Genomic DNA, 11,068 nt, shown 5'->3' with positions numbered 1-11,068 from the left:
CACACAAACACACACACATATAGACACACACACACGCACATACACACACTGATCAGATCAGAGAGTTCCTACAATGTTCTCGTTCGCTGGTTCCTTCTGTAGGATCATGCCTCCTCCTCCATATTCATGAGGTCTCCATGGAAACGTGGAAACAATACCCAGAAGAGATCTTACTAAACGTTTTCTCAGGAGTCTTTTATTTAAGATGTGAAACATGTTCATCTGATTGGTTGACAAACTTTGCTAAATCACCGCAAGGTCCCTAGTTTGATTCCGGACAGACAGACAGAGAGACAGACAGACTGACAGACAGACAGACAGACAGAGGGACAGACAGAGGGACAGACGGACAGACAGACAGACGGACAGAAGGACAGAGGAACAGAGGAATAGAGGGACGGACAGACAGAGGAACAGAGGAAAGAGGGACAGACAGACAGAGAGACAGAGGGATAACAGACAGACAGACAAATGGACAGACAGACAGACAGAGGATTAGAGGGACAGATAGACAGACAGAAGAATAGAGGGGCAGACAGACAGAGGGATAGACAGACAGACAGAGGGATAGACAGACAGACGGATAAACAGACAGACAGAGGGATAGACGGACAGACAGATAGCGGGATAGACAGACAGACAGACAGAGGGATAGACAGACAGACAGAGGGATAGATAGACAGAGGGACAGACAGACAGAGGGACAGAGGGATAGACTGACAGACAGACAGACAGAGGGACAGACAGACATACAGACAGAGGACAGAAGACGTAGAGTGACACATGCTTTATTAAAGTGTCCCTGACCCCTGACCTCTGATCCCTGACCCCGGAGCCATGCTGCTGTCACTGAGCCTCCAGTACCCCTGTCTCACTACACTGAGTGTGTGTCTGTGTGTGTGCGTGTGTGTGTGTGTGTGTGTGTGTGTGTGCGTCTTTGGTACTGTAAAAGTGTGCGGTGCAGAGTTACCCCTTAGGCTACATGAATCCCACTCCGCTACACTCCAATGCACACACACAGGCACACACACACACACACGACTGGTATCAGTCAGGTTTCCCAATGACCCACTTCCCCTTTCTAAGCCAAATCAGGAATAGTTGGGGGCCTTAGGGATATTTTGGTGCAAATTTGTGCAAAAGCACCAAATTTGGCCCAGATGTAGCTCAGAGTATGCTCTAGTGATTTAGCCAGAGCGCCCAAGCCAATGACCGCCATGGTCGCCATGAAAAAGGTTTCGGCTATAACTTTTGAACCAAATGAACTAGAAATGCAAGCCTGGTGTCTATTTTATGTTTTTGGACTATTAGAAACACATTCGAATGCTTATATTCATGATTGGGTGTGTCTGGACCCCTAATTTGCATAATGCCTGTAAGAGTCTCTAGGCACAGAGGGAGGTCGACACAGAGGAACAGTTGCAGAATATGTTTTTATTTAGTCCAGCACAGCTCAGCACCGTCACTGACGTGCTGAGCGAGTCTTTTCCCCCCCCGCTGCTTCTCCCTTCCGGGACCCGCACCCGCTGTTCTCCCTTTCGGGACCCGCTCCCGCTGTCTCTCCCTTTCGGGACCCGCTCCGCGACCCGCCCGCTCCTGGCAGAGCCCTCGCTCTCGCCCCGCTGCTCCTCCCTTTCGGGACCCGCTCCGTCCGCCCGCTCCTGGCAGAGCCCTCGCTCTCGCCCCGCTGCTCCTCCCTTTCGGGACCCGCTCCGTCCGCCCGGCTCCCCGCACCTCACCCCCTTTCGGGATCTCGTGCGTCCTCGCCGCGGCTCTCTCTCTCTCTGTCTCACAGTGTCTCTGTCTCCCCGCGGCAGGTACTTCCTGCCCTACTCATCTCCCGAGGGAACAAACACACACAGGTTAAATAGACCAGTGGGACAACGAGTCTGATCACTGACACCTGTCCGTAATCAGCCCATTATTCCCCTCCAACGGCAGTCTGGCTCCCTCTGCAGGCCAGAACGCGCCATGTTCCCCACATGCCATTTTTTTGTTTTGTTTGGCTTTTGGGTCAGGTTGATTGGCAAATGTCAATGTCCTTGCTGTGACGTATTGCGTCGGTCTTGCAGGTGTGATGGATGCCGCCAAATGCACTTCTGACATTGACATTCTCGGTTGCAGGTTGGCATCTTCTGTATTAGCTGCACAGGGTTTGAGGAACTCTGGACCATGGAGGACGATATCATTGAACACTCGTAAGGGTTCAGCAACAGATGTTGTGAGCCAGTTGGACGGGAAGGAGCCGTCAAATGTGTGGGCTCGTTGTAAGCAGTACTTGTGTAAAACCAAGGCGGCCCTCATCAACAGAATTGCCTCATCCTGAGCCAATTGTTCCTCTTAGCCACTTGTTCCTTGTTTGCGATGTAGGTTTCCCTCCCCTTCTGGTGTTCACTCTATTCAGGCAGATAGCTGAGGAGATGTTGTTTGAATGTTGTTGTGTGGGGTTCATAATCAGACACAAACACCTGTGTTCTTTCATAAGGTTCCTGTAGAGTTGCCGTAATAGGAGATTGTGAAGGAGGATCTGAATCCTCAACCAGAGCAACAATTTGTGCAATAGTTAGATGGTCAAAGGTTGTCCCCCACTCACTGGTAGATGCTTCCCCTTCTGACACCCTGGCCTGGCAGTGTCATGAGATGCTTGCGGTTTTGCAACATGAGATAACATTTGGCATGTAGTACACACCTGCTGCGTGCACATCGGAAGCTTGTGTAACTAATCTAACAAGAAGCTAAAAATGTTTACAGGATTTTGCCCAGCTTTTCAGATTGGAATCAACATTATCTGTTACTGCCTTGTGAAGGTCATCCATATCCTCCCCCTCACATAGGCTATGACACAATGAATGCCACAGGCTTTGGGTTGACATGATTTTTATGTACGACAGTGTCATTGTTTGCAGCACTTTGTTGCCCTTTACGACGTCACGTTCTGTACGTCCGTTAGAGCTTTACGGCAGTGTGTGTGTGTTGTCAGAATGAATGGCAGCTGACAGTAAACGGAGCTCAGTTTGTATACCTGTGTGGATCTACTTTTATTAGCACAACACAAACATAATATTGGCGACGAAGATGGCTGAATTTACTTTGCCACCACCGGCACCTTTCTTGTCTCTGCCCGGCGAGCCTCCGATTCCGTGGGTAGGATGGCTGGATGACTTTACTGTCTACCTAGACGCCATGGACTTCACAGACATTTCCGACAAGCGGAAAATGGCGCTGCTCCGTCACTGTCTCGGTACGGAGGGTCAGAGGATATTCCGAGCCCTCGGCTGCGCTGAGACCTACGAGGAAGCTGTCGCTCTCCTCACTAATCACTTTGCCGGCAAACAACGGGTGCTTCTCCGGCGGTACAAGCTACGAAAACGGCTTCAACGCCCCGGTGAGTCTGTTCTGAGCTACGTGACCGATCTCAGGGATCTGGCACGACAATGCAACTACGGGGTGATTCACGATCAAATCGTACGGGATCAGCTTATTGAAGGGACATTGTGTGAGAAAATCAGGGAGAAATTACTTTTGGAGCCAGATGAGCTAACACTAGATGATGCTCTAGCTAAAGCCATGCAGGTAGAATCAGCGCTACAGTGTACTAGCATGCTGACTGCCAGCTCACGCTCCGACTCCGCCCCCACGGCCTCACTCACGCAACAGCTTCAGCCCGCCTACCAGGACAGCCAAGAGGACACAGATGCGTGGTTCCCAGTGCAGCAAGCTCGCAGACAGGGGAACACACGTAGCTCTGATAGCTGTAATAACTGTGGGGCTAGCTCACACAATGCACGGGCTCCTAACTGCCCAGCTCGAGGGCAGACATGCAGGAACTGTTTGAAGCCCAACCATTTTGCTAAAGTGTGCAGGTCTGCTCCTGCGGCTCATCCCCCACAGTCCAGACCCCGCTCAACTCGCAGCGACCATACTGAAATTAGAACTGTGTCTACAAACCATGTGAGCTTTAAAACATGCACAGTGCAGCTGGGTGAGGTCAGCCTTCCCTTGTTACTGGATACAGGCGCGGCTGCGTCTCTTCTCAATCTCAGCACCTACAACAAATTCTTTGCCCACCTGCCATTGCAGCAGCCCTCCACTCCTCTGTGCGGATATGATAGCTCTAAGATAGAGATTGTGGGCATCCTTCAGGTACCAGTGCACTATGGATCTAAGCACATGTCTGCATTCCCATTCCACATCGCTAAGCGGGGTGCCAATCTGCTGGGCCTCGACCTGTTCACGGGCCTGGGATTCACACTGCATGACGACAGTGGGTCAGCCATTCAACATGTCACCTCCACCTGGGAGCAGAAATGGCCAGCGCTGTTCGATGGACTGGGTTGCCTCACAGCCTTCACACACAGACCCCTGGTGAACACAGAGGTGTCACCAGTCATGCAGCCCCTGCGCCGGATCCCTCTCGCTCTGAGGGATGATGTCACAAAGGAACTCAACATGCTGCTGCAGGCAGGCATCATCGAGCCGGTCAACGCCGCCCCCTGGATTTCAAACCTGGTCATCGCTAAGAAAAAGTCAGGGGGGTTGAGAGTCTGTGTGGACCTGCGGTCTGTCAACAAGGCGGTGATTCCAGATAAATATCCCTTGCCTACCTCAGAGGAGCTGACCACCCACTTCTACGGCTCCACGGTTTTCACAAAGCTCGACCTGCGCCAGGGCTATCTCCAGGTACCCCTCCACCCAGCCAGCAGAGATTTGACAACCTTTGTATCGCACGCTGGGGTCTTCCGGTACACCCGAATGCCTTTCGGGCTTAGCTCCGCCCCCAGCTGCTTCCAGAAGGTCATGACCACCATCCTTGCTGGTATCCCTGGGGTCGCGGTGTTCTTGGATGACATCGTGGTCCATGCCCCAGATGTGCCAACACACAACGAGCGGCTTCACAGGGTGTTTGCAGCCCTCCTGGACAATAATCTGACCCTGAACACAGAGAAATGCTCCTTCGCCGCTACCGCCATCGACTTTGTGGGGTTTCGCCTCACAGCAAAGGGCATCACACCTCTCCTATCCAATGTCGACGCCATACACCGGATTCCGGAGCCCACCTCTGCTTCCCAAGTAGCCTCATTCCTGGGCATGACAGCTTATTACCTACGGTTCCTGCCCCACTACTCTCAGACCACAGCTCCCCTTCGCCAACTGCTCAAGAAAGAGGAGCCATGGAAGTGGACTGCAGCATGTTCAAGGGCGTTCCACTCGCTGAAGATCCAGCTCACCACAACCCCCATCCTGGCCCACTTTGACCCGTCCAGCCCTACCCTCGTCACCTGTGACGCCTCAGCCGGGGCGGTGGGTGCCGTGCTCTCACAGGTTCAGGACGGCGTCGAGCGGCCAGTTGCCTTTGCCTCCAGGGCTCTTAGCCCCACCGAACAGAGGTATTCAGTCGGTGAACGCGAAGCTCTAGCCTGTGTCTGGGCATGTGAGAGGTGGCACCTCTATCTATACGGCCGGCGGTTCACCCTCCGTACAGACCACCAGGCCCTGACCACACTGCTGTCAGCCTCAGGCAGTGGGCACAGGCCTCTCCGTTTGCACAGGTGGGGGGAGCGGCTCAGGCAGTATGACTACCAGCTCAGGTTCACCCCGGGGAGGGACAACGTAGTGGCCGACCTCCTCTCTCGGTCTATCGAGGCCCCCACCCCAACTGTCTCTCCGGATGACGACACAGAGCCAGAGCTCATCCAGATGTTGCATGGGCCCCTGCAGACAGCAGTGTCACTAGAGGAGCTGCAGCGGGAATCGGAACAGGACCCTTTGCTATCCACCCTGCGCACCTACATACGCACCGGATGGCCATCACGGGTGCCGGAGGATCTGGCCCCGTTCGCCAGAGTACGGCACGAACTCTCATGCTGGGGGGACGTCTGTGTCTCCAGGGGCCTCTGCACTGTGATCCCAAGTGGCCTGCGTGCGCGTGTCATGTCCATGGCGCACGAAGGTCATTTGGGCATAGTGAGGGTCAAGCAACGATGCCGTGACCTGGTGTGGTGGCCAGGCATCGACCATGACATCGAAACAATGGTCAAGGACTGTGCACCATGTCTGCTCAGCGGGAAAAGTGGGTTGCCAGCCTCAACACCCCTGCAGCCTACCCCGTGGCCGCCCCACCCATGGGAGCATCTCCAGCTTGATATCTGTGGAGAGATCCATGGCCGAGGGGTCCCGCACCACCAACGCTTTCTGGTGGTGGCATACGACCTCCACTCCAAATGGCCTGAAGTGGTCCCAGCAGGAACGGTCACAACACGGACCATTATTGACATCCTGGATGGCCTGTTTTCTAGATGGGGTCTGCCACTCACCATCACCACAGATAATGGGCCCCAGTTCATCTCAGCAGAGTTCTCGGACTTCCTCCGCACCAAGGGGATCAAGCACATCCGCACGGCATACTTCCACCCTCAGGCCAACGGGGGGGTGGAACGTTTCAACCAAAGCCTTAAAAATGGGATCCGAGCACATCTGTTCCAGGGGTGCACATTCCAGGCCGCACTCAACCAAACACTGTTGCACTACAGAGCTAGTCAGCATGCAACAACGCAGACCTCTCCAGCATCCCTCATGCTTGGCCGTGAGATGGACTTGCCACTGAACAGACTCAGGTCCCGGGATGCAGTGACACCTGCAGCAGGCAGCACCCGAGATGCTGCTCAAGCAGCAGTGGCCACACATCAGGGGGAGATGAAGCGACGCTTCGACAAGAAACGTGGTGTAAAGACCACCACCATCAAGGTGTCCGACTGGGTTCGGGCCCGTAGGCCCCAGCGACATAACAAGATGGCATCTTTCTGGTCTCAGCCCCTTCAGGTGACACGTCAGCTGGGGCCAGCCACGTTCCTGCTGAGCGACGGATCCCGCTGGCACGCCAGCCGACTGCGGACGGTGCCTGGTCCTCCTGGGCCTGCCATGGCCACACTGCTGCCAGCAGCCGGCGCAGCAGAGACAGATAGAACTGTCTCAAAGGCCTCGAGTCCTGTACTGCTAAGGGCAGCTAGGCCGCCCCAGGCTCCGCCGCAGCCACTGCCTATGTGGCCTCCACCCGCTCAGCCTCTACCTGCTGTTCCTCTTCCTCACCCTCCTCCACCTAACCCTGGCTTCCTCGCAGGGTCACAGCCCAGGGGGGAGGTCGATAGGCCACAGCGGGAACGGGCTCGCCCTGCACACCTCCAGGACTATGTCACTAAATTTCACACATAGGCCTTCAGGCCCTACTCCTGTTTGACTGTTACTTTAGTTGTTTGAGTTTTGGAAAGGGGGGGGAAATGTTATGTACGACAGTGTCATTGTTTGCAGCACTTTGTTGCCCTTTACGACGTCACGTTCTGTACGTCCGTTAGAGCTTTACGGCAGTGTGTGTGTGTTGTCAGAATGAATGGCAGCTGACAGTAAACGGAGCTCAGTTTGTATACCTGTGTGGATCTACTTTTATTAGCACAACACAAACATAATAATGATCGAAGCTTTTTAGGACTCACTACTAAGGAGGAGCCAACGTCATACTTTGGAGCCCTTTTGACACTACTACAGTAGCTTCTACAGCGTTTGTGATACATAGCATTATGTGTTTTAAGCGTTGCTGCAATACCTGAACCGTCATTCAACTGATCAATTGTAACATTAACAGAAGAAGGAAGAACATTAGCAATAGCTAAGAAATCTTTTTTTCCCTTTCTAGTGATACAAGTCCTTCAGGTCTTTGCAATGGTTCATCAGCATCTCATTGGCAGAGACAGCATAGGTCCCAATTAATGGTCCCGCTACTAGAGGTAGAGGTAGAGGCCATATTGTGATGACATAATACATGACTTACGTGAGATTAAGGAAATTGTAGCCTACATGTTGTCGTTGCAGGAAATAGTAGTTGTAGACAGAAGTAAAACAAGACAATACCTTATTTTCAGCATGTCTCCTATCAATTGAAATTATAAGAATGCATATATGACAATGGGCTGTGTTCGTGTAAACAGAAGAAGGCATCAGTCATTGTTATCTTGAGCCTAGCTACTGTAGAATATTACAGGCTGGCTCCACTACCAGCGTTGCGTCACCTCGCCATCGGCGTTGCATTAACTTGACGTTGTACCTGCTCCACCGTCATTTGTTGCATATAAAAATATAGATTTTTCCACCTCAAGTATCAGCCGTTCGTCATCCAGGACCATTTCTGCAACAAGCTTCAAGCACCTGTGGTGATTCACAATTCGCAATAGCTGCGACCAGGCACGAGCTATAGAGTAGTTGGCTACGAGCATTTTCAATCTGGTATCTTCTCTATTAGTGGATTAACCGCTGTGGTGATTTAACTGATGATAAAAAGACATCAAGTAGACTACAAACAGAGCAAAACAAGAAAACAACACCAGAAAACAACCAATATACAATTATAACCAACAGCCAATATACAATAGTGTTGAATCTCTACTAGATCTTGCAGAATCTAATCAATAGTTAATAACTGGGGACGACACATCGAACTCGCGGTCTTAACTCGGGCACGCTTTATTCTAGAATGAACTGGCCTGAGGGGCGTGGCAATCAGACATGACAAATAGTAAATATACATTCGCGTTCGCCATCAGAAATCAAACTTTGCCGAATTTTTACTTTGGACGCAGCCATCAGCCACAACGCAACGCGGACGCAACGTAGGCAGTGGAGCACCTTTCGTTGATTACAAAAGCAACGTTCCCTGGCTGACAGCAATTCCGGACGCAACGCAGCGCAGACGCAACGCTCGATGGCCATAGTGGAGCCTGGGCGTTAGCTAGCCAGCTAACTAGCTAGCTAATGTTGTGAGGTGCTGAGAGCGGGATCCTGGAATTATTGTAAGATTATGAAAATGAGTGATGATGAATGATGAATTATAACTTACGTGAGGAAGAAAATAGTAGTTGTACTGTAAACAGCTTTTTAAAATTCAAATTCAGGGGAGCTTAGGTGGCGTAGCGGGTTAAGCGCTGACCATGTAACCGCAGGGTCCCTGGTTCGATTCCGGCCGCGGACATATCCTGCATGTCATCCCTCCTCTCTCTCTCACCCATCCTTATCCTGTCTAAATCTTCACTGTAACTGTCAATAAAAAGGAAAAATATGAGTGGGACTGCTAACTAAAATTCAAATTGTAACTGTCTTTAAGTTCACGAGGTCTGGCCTGGGTCCAGACACACCCAATTATAAATATAAGCATTCCAATGTCGTACTACGGAGCCCCTCTGGGGTCACCTAGGAAAAAAAAAAAAAAAAACGTAAACTGTGCGCACAGTTTAGTAAACTGTGGCCTCAGATTCATAAACTGTGCGCACAGTTTAGTAAACTGTGGCCTCAGATTCATAAACTGTGCGCACAGTTTAGTAAACTGTGGCCTCAGATTAATAAACTGTGCGCACAGTTTAGTAAACTCACTCCGCAAATCACCCCGCCCGCAAATCATTCCGCAAATCACTCCGCACCTGTCGTAAACTGAGGGCTCCCTACTCCTGCCCGTCCGCGGCGCATGTTCGGCAGGTTCATGCAGTCAGCATCCCACTTTCCCAAAATTCACGTTGTTGTAACTGGTAAGTAGACTAATGTTATAACCTACATAAATTACACGTATTTACATTCATCCAGGATTCTATTACTCTAACCGAATACCGAAATCTGAAGCAAGCCTACACTGACATTTCGGGGACATTTTCCTGTTCCTTTGAAGTCTGTTCAGTGCTGTAAAAATGTATTGACTAGTACTAATCAGACAATTAATTGACTAATGGGTGGCATCCATACCATTTTGTGTTGTCTTTAATAGGTGCAGACCTCCTGGTTGCCAAGGAAATCCACATCCGATTTGTTGAGCCTAAGAGTACCTTTACAAGAAGCCCCCAGTCCCACACATGTGGGTGTGTGTTAGAAGTCCCAAACAACTATGGATCATACCTTGAATTGGCAGAAGAGTTCACCAGCGTCCTTGATGCAAACGTGTGGGTGATGGACATTATTTAGTGGTAAGTGTCAGGTGTGTGAGTTCAATGTACATGATTGGGTATGTACATCTACAACTGCATGTAGCTCATGTTATGCTTCTCTATTCTACTGTAGGTAATTCACCATCTCTCTGGAGGTCCCCAGGAAACGGTGTTGTTGTGGCAGAATGGCACCTTCATTCTCTCTCTTTCCGTAATTCTGCTTACCCTGAGTTTCTTTCATGTTATGTTATTAACAGTATATCAGGGTCCTCAAACAGCATGCACATTCGTCAATTATTCAACAAAAATGGGGACTTTATTTATTTTTTGTACATTCATTTTATTATTTCCACTGCCAGGGTTCAGTTTACCCTGGGTTAGTTTCATGTTTAACAGCATATCAGGGTTCTGATTAACAGTATATCAGGGTGCTCAAATAACATGCACAAGTCAATTATTCAACAAAAACATGGCATTATTCTTTGTCATTTATTTGATTATTTCCAGTGCTAAGGTTCAGCTTACCCTGCGTTTCTTTCATGTTATGATATTAACAGTATATCAGAGTTCTCAAATAACATGCACATTAGTCAATTTATTAAACAACAATGTTTTGACTTTAATTTTGTTTTGCCATTTATTTGATAATTTCCACTGCTAAGGTAAATGCATTCTATTCTGTAGTTTTACTCAAGATACTGACATCCCAGGTTTGTCCATCACCCCTTCAAAATAATAAGAGTCTGAGTCTATGAAGAGGCTGCTTGGAGCTGGCCCATGTGAATGTATTCCAGAGCCTGGTGATGGTCCTCATATGAATCTCACTCACTCAACATTTACAAGTGCAGACAATTCTTCCCTCAAGGAAATGTAGAGGTCAATTGCCATGAATGCATCCAAAGGAACATGGAGATTGTTTTGTGCCATTATGTGGGTGCACAGGGTGAAAACGTCCTCATCACAAGCTATGTCATGGCGGTGGATACAGTCGCCTTCAAAGTTGGTACGATTTTCCTCCGACACTTGACACAGATAATCGCCTGTGCCATACAATTCAGGTATGGTATACATGACATCCGGGCGACCGTGGGGAACAAGCTCATTCCTTGATG

The sequence above is a fragment of the Nansenia antarctica genome, assembly GCF_963989245.1.
Source record: "Nansenia antarctica genome assembly, chromosome: 8".
NCBI classification, from domain to species: Eukaryota; Metazoa; Chordata; class Actinopteri; order Argentiniformes; family Microstomatidae; genus Nansenia; species Nansenia antarctica.
Note: the sequence above shows the minus strand (reverse complement) of the source record.